Genomic DNA, 6,130 nt, shown 5'->3' with positions numbered 1-6,130 from the left:
GTATCCGTGTGTACACCTGTCTGTGTGAGAGTGTACCCGTGTGTATATCTGTCTGTGTAAGAGTGTACCCGTGTGTATATCTGTCTGTGAGAGAGTGTACCCGTGTGTATATCTGTCTGTGTGAGAGTGTACCCGTGTGTATATCTGTCTGTGAGAGAGTGTACCCGTGTGTACACCTGTCTGTGTGAGAGAGTGTACCCGTGTGTATATCTGTCTGTGAGAGAGTGTACCCGTGTGTATATCTGTCTGTGTGAGAGAGTGTACCCGTGTGTATATCTGCCTGTGTGAGAGAGTGTACCCGTGTGTACACCTGTCTGTGTGAGAGTGTACCCGTGTGTATACCTGTCTGTGAGAGAGTATACGCCTGTCTGTGTGAGTGTATCCGTGTGTATATCTGTCTGTGAGAGAGTGTACCCGTGTGTATATCTGTCTGTGTGAGAGAGTGTACCCGTGTGTATATCTGTCTGTGTGAGAGTGTACCCGTGTGTATATCTGTCTGTGTGAGAGAGTGTACCCGTGTGTATATCTGTCTGTGTGAGAGTGTACCCGTGTGTATATCTGTCTGTGAGAGAGTGTACCCGTGTGTATACCTGTCTGTGTAAGAGTGTACCCGTGTGTATATCTGTCTGTGTGAGAGTGTATCCCGTGTGTACGCCTGTCTGTGTGAGAGTGTATCCGTGTGTACGCCTGTCTGTGTGAGAGTGTACCCGTGTGTATACCTGTCTGTGAGAGAGTGTACCCGTGTGTATATCTGTCTGTGAGAGAGTGTACCCGTGTGTATATCTGTCTGTGTGAGAGAGTGTACCCGTGTGTATATCTGTCTGTGTGAGAGAGTGTACCCGTGTGTATATCTGTCTGTGTGAGAGAGTGTACCCGTGTGTATATCTGTCTGTGTGAGAGTGTACCCGTGTGTATATCTGTCTGTGTGAGAGTGTACCCGTGTGTATATCTGTCTGTGAGAGAGTGTACCCGTGTGTATATCTGTCTGTGTGAGAGTGTATCCGTGTGTATACCTGTCTGTGTGAGAGTGTATCCGTGTGTATATCTGTCTGTGAGAATGTGTTCCCGTGTGTACGCCTGTCTGTGTGAGAGTGTATCTGTGTGTACGCCTGTCTGTGTGAGAGTGTATCCGTGTGTACGCCTGTCTGTGTGAGAGTGTATCCGTGTGTACACCTGTCTGTGTGAGAGTGTACCCGCGTGTATATCTGTCTGTGAGAGAGTGTACCCGCGTGTATACCTGTCTGTGTGAGAGTGTACCCGTGTGTATATCTGTCTGTGAGAGAGTGTATCCGTGTGTATACCTGTCTGTGTGAGAGTGTACCCGTGTGTATATCTGTCTGTGAGAGAGAGTGTACCCGTGTGTATATCTGTCTGTGAGAGAGTGTACCCGTGTGTATATCTGTCTGTGAGAGAGTGTATCCGTGTGTATATCTGTCTGTGTGAGAGTGTACCCGTGTGTATATCTGTCTGTGTGAGAGTGTATCCGTGTGTATATCTGTCTGTGTGAAAGTGTATCCGTGTGTATACCTCTCTGTGTGAGAATGTACCCGTGTGTATACCTGTCTGTGTGAGAGTGTACCCGTGTGTATATCTGTCTGTGTGAAGAGTGTACCCGTGTGTATATCTGTCTGTGTAAGAGTGTACCCGTGTGTATATCTGTCTGTGTGAGAGTGTATCCGTGTGTATATTTGTCTGTGTGAGAGTGTATCCGTGTGTACACCTGTCTGTGTGAGAGTGTACCCGTGTGTATATCTGTCTGTGTAAGAGTGTACCCGTGTGTATATCTGTCTGTGAGAGAGTGTACCCGTGTGTATATCTGTCTGTGTGAGAGTGTACCCGTGTGTATATCTGTCTGTGAGAGAGTGTACCCGTGTGTACACCTGTCTGTGTGAGAAGTGTACCGTGTGTATATCTGTCTGTGAGAGAGTGTACCCGTGTGTATATCTGTCTGTGAGAGAGTGTACCCGTGTGTATATCTGTCTGTGAGAGAGTGTACCCGTGTGTATACCTGTCTGTGAGAGTGTACCCGTGTGTATACCTGTCTGTGAGAGAGTGTACCCGTGTGTATATCTGTCTGTGAGAGAGTGTACCCGTGTGTATACCTGTCTGTGAGAGTGTACCCGTGTGTATATCTGTCTGTGAGAGAGTGTACCCGTGTGTATATCTGTCTGTGAGAGAGTGTACCCGTGTGTATATCTGTCTGTGAGAGAGAGTGTACCCGTGTGTATATCTGTCTGTGAGAGAGTGTACCCGTGTGTATATCTGTCTGTGAGAGAGTGTACCCGTGTGTATATCTGTCTGTGAGAGAGTGTACCCGTGTGTATATCTGTCTGTGAGAGAGTGTACCCGTGTGTATATCTGTCTGTGAGAGAGTGTACCCGTGTGTATATCTGTCTGTGTGAGAGTGTACGGCTGTCTGTGTGGAATAAGCCTTGTTGTACCTGTCTGTGTGAGAGTGTACCCGCGTGTATACCTGTCTGTGTGAGAGTGTACCCGCGTGTATATCTGTCTGTGAGAGAGTGTATCCGTGTGTATACCTGTCTGTGTGAGAGTGTACCCGTGTGTATATCTGTCTGTGAGAGAGAGTGTACCCGTGTGTATACCTGTCTGTGAGAGTGTACCCGTGTGTATACCTGTCTGTGAGAGAGTGTACGGCTGTCTGTGTGAGAGTGTATCCGTGCGTATATCTGTCTGTGTGAGAGTGTACCCGTGTGTATACCTGTCTGTGTGAGAGTGTACCCGTGTGTATATCTGTCTGTGAGAGAGTGTACCCGTGTGTATATCTGTCTGTGAGAGAGTGTACCCGTGTGTATACCTGTCTGTGAGAGAGTGTACCCGTGTGTATATCTGTCTGTGAGAGAGTGTACCCGTGTGTATATCTGTCTGTGAGAGAGTGTACCCGTGTGTATATCTGTCTGTGAGAGAGTGTACGGCTGTCTGTGTGGAATAAGCCCTGTCTCAGTTGGGTGATGTGAGTCTGATGTTCTGATTTGCTGCAGGTTGAGCACTGGGCCCTGAGCCATGACCTGAATGGCTGCCGAGCCTGTGACTGTGATGTGGGAGGAGCATACGACAACCAGTGAGTAGAAAATTCATTCAAATTTAATATTCCTCAATAACGTATTTGAAAGGCTGAGATTTGTGAGTGGGATTCGGGAGAGAATCATCCATCCACAACGCAGCGAGGGAAGGAGTTTGAACGGTCAGAAATTGTTTGTGGGAGATTTCTGTTCTGTTTTCTGGTCAACTGCACGAGAAGATGAATGTGTTTCTTTAATTTGCTGAAACAATTGTATGATAATGTTGGTAACGGGAACTTTCCCCCTTTCGAGCACTACAGATCAAATCAAACACACTCGGGGATGGTACAGGAGAGGTAACGTACCTAAAAACATTAGAAATAGAAGCAATTCGGCCCCTCGAGTCTGCTCTGCCGTTCAGGAAGATGCCAGCTGATCCTCTATGTGAACTTCACTTTCCTGCCTATTCACATAGCCTTTGATTCTCTTCATACCTAAAAACCTATCGATGTCATCCCTGAATCTGTTTATTCTCTGAGCATCCAGAGATCTCTGAGGTAGAGAACATTCACAGCGCAGTGAGTGAATATCTCACCTTGCGTATGAACATCCCGATGAACAAGGATGAGGAGATGGCCATGCCCCTCGACCCTGCACCACTATTTAATAAGATCACAGCTGGTTGGCCAGTATTCTGAAACCTGCATCCTGCTTGCCCCCTTTGCTGACCGAGAATATATCCTCTGCCTCACAAATATTCAAACTCCGATTCCACCATCTCTTCAGAAAGAGTTGCAAAGAGTCACCATCCTCTGGGTGAAAATGGAGGCACAGTGGTTAGCACTGCTGCCTCACAAGCACCAGGGACCCGGGTTCAATTCCGGCCTTGGGTCATTGTCTTTGCACGTCCTCCCCGTGTGTGCGTGGGTTTCCTCCGGGTGCTCCGGTTTCCTCCCACAGTCCAAAGATGTGCGGGTTAGGTGGATTGGCCATGATAAATTGCCCCTCGTGTGGAGGGGCGGGGTGAATGGGAGGGTGGACCTGGGTAGGGTGCTCTTACGGTGGGTTGGTACAGATCCAGTGGGCCGAATGGCCTCCTTCTGCACTATCTGGTTTCTCTGATTCTATTAAAACAATTCTCCTCATCTATGTTTCAAATGAGTGACCCCTTGTTATTAAACAGTGATCCTAGTTCTCGATTCTCTCACAAGAGGATGTTTCCTCTCCACATCCACCCTGTTAATACCCCTCAGGATCTTACAGGGTTCAGTCAAGTCACACCTGACTCTTTCAAAATCTAGCGGACACAGGCCTAACCTCTGTGACCTCTCCTCATCAGACAACCTAGGGGCAGCATGGTAGCATTGTGGATAGCTTCACATCTCCAGGGTCACAGGTTCGATTCCAGCTTGTGTCACTGTCTGTGCGGAGTCTGCACATCCTCCCCGTGTGTGCGTGGGTTTCCTCCGGGTGCTCCGGTTTCCTCCCACAGTCCAAAGATGTGCAGGTTAGGTGGATTGGCCATGATAAATTGGCCTTAATGTCCAAAATTGCCCTTAGTGTTGGGTGGGGTTACTGGGTTATGGGGATAGGGTGGAGGTGTTGACCTTGGGTGGGGTGTGTTTTCCAAGAGCCGGTGCAGACTCGATGGGCCGAATGGCCTCCTTCTGCAGTGTAAATTCTATGATAACCCACCCAGACCTGGAATTAGTTTGGTAAACCCTCTCTGAACTTCTCCAATTCATCAAATCTTTCCTAAAATAAGGAGACCAATCCTGTGCACCGTATTCCAGGTATGGCCTCACTACTAATGTCAGCTTACATTCACACTGCAATGGAGTTACTGTGAAAATTCCCCACTGGCCACACTGTTTGACCAGCTTCCAGAGCATCTACACAACATACTCTGCCGGGTTTAAGCTCTCTGCCCTCAGTTAACCCGACAGTCCTCAGGGTTTGCTGGTGGGACCTGTTTTCTTTGTCTTCCACCTTCAATGAGCTCTCTCTGGGTTGTTACCAACCTTGCCACTTCTGCCCTCGAGCGAGGCGTCACCATCACTCTGGTCAGTGCCACTTTCTCCAGTTCCTGCACTCGCCTCCGCTCCGCGTGTCTGAGGTCTGGATCTTCCTCTACTAGCTGTGTCGTGCATGCGTGCCTGCCCATCAGTGCGCAACCCTGGAGCCAGGCGGGAAAGATCGCCCCCTCCTGACGTTAGCGTGCTCTCTCAGGAGAAGGTTTTTAAAAAAGTTTGTGCAATCTTCCTGCCTGATGGCAGAGAGCAGGTAACGCATCTCGAACATTGACGTCACGTGCTCTGGGCACGGGAGCGATTCCTCCATTTTATTCGCAGCAGGCAACAGGACTGAAGAATTTAAAATGGATCATTTTGTAATAAGGAAGAGAGGGTCAGGCACAAGAATGATCCCTGGAATGAAGAGCTTGCCGTATGAGGACCGGTTGAGGACTCCGGGTCTGTACTCGCTTGAGTTTAGAAGGATGAGGGGGATTTTATTGAAACGTACAAGATATTCCGAAGCCTGGATAGAGTGGACATGGAGAGGATGTTTCCACTTGTAGGAAAAACTAGAAGCAGAGGACACCATCTCAGACTGAAGGGACGATCCTTTAAAACAGGGATAGGGAGGAATTTCTTCAGCCAGAGGGTGGTGAATCTGTGGGACTCTTTGCCGCAGGAGGCTGTGGAGGCCAAATCACTGAGTGTCTTTAAGACAGAGATAGATAGGTTCCTGATCAATAAGGGGACCAGGGGTTATGGGGAGAAGGCAGGAGAATGGGGATGAGAAAAATATCAGCCATGGTTAAATGTGGAAGCAGGCTTGATGGGCCGAGTGGCCTAATTCTGCTCCTATGTTGTACGGTCTTATGGACACAAACAGGCCAGGATCATCACAACTAATTCTGCTGGAGAGAGCGGCTGGGGGCCTCTGGGGAGCAGCCCATTAAGAAGAAGCTGAGATCAGGAACAAAGCAGCATAAAGATGATTTCTTGAGGTATGGATTTGTTAATTGTGCCAATGCAAATCCGGATGCAAAACTCATGCGTGTTACAGGGAAGTACTGGCAAATAAAAGTTTAAAACCCTCAAAAC

At 48.4% G+C, this 6,130-nt stretch overlaps 2 protein-coding genes across 2 annotated transcripts in view; one reads left to right on the top strand and one right to left on the bottom strand.

The window, feature by feature from the left end:
- LOC119973626 (laminin subunit beta-1-like) overlaps window positions 1–6,130 on the bottom strand; it is a 90,583-nt gene that overhangs the window by 82,272 nt on the left and 2,181 nt on the right. The gene's annotated exons all lie outside the window — the stretch shown is intronic.
- Window positions 2,990–6,130, top strand: part of LOC119973711 (laminin subunit beta-2-like) — a 91,337-nt gene continuing 88,196 nt past the window's right edge. The window contains exon 1 of the mRNA XM_038812100.1: window positions 2,990–3,079. The gene's annotated coding sequence lies outside the window, so the exon portion shown is untranslated. The remainder of the gene's footprint in view (window positions 3,080–6,130) is intronic.

The sequence above is a fragment of the Scyliorhinus canicula genome, chromosome 11 (assembly GCF_902713615.1).
Source record: "Scyliorhinus canicula chromosome 11, sScyCan1.1, whole genome shotgun sequence".
NCBI lineage: Eukaryota > Metazoa > Chordata > Chondrichthyes > Carcharhiniformes > Scyliorhinidae > Scyliorhinus > Scyliorhinus canicula.
This window is presented reverse-complemented; position numbering and strand designations above follow the sequence as displayed.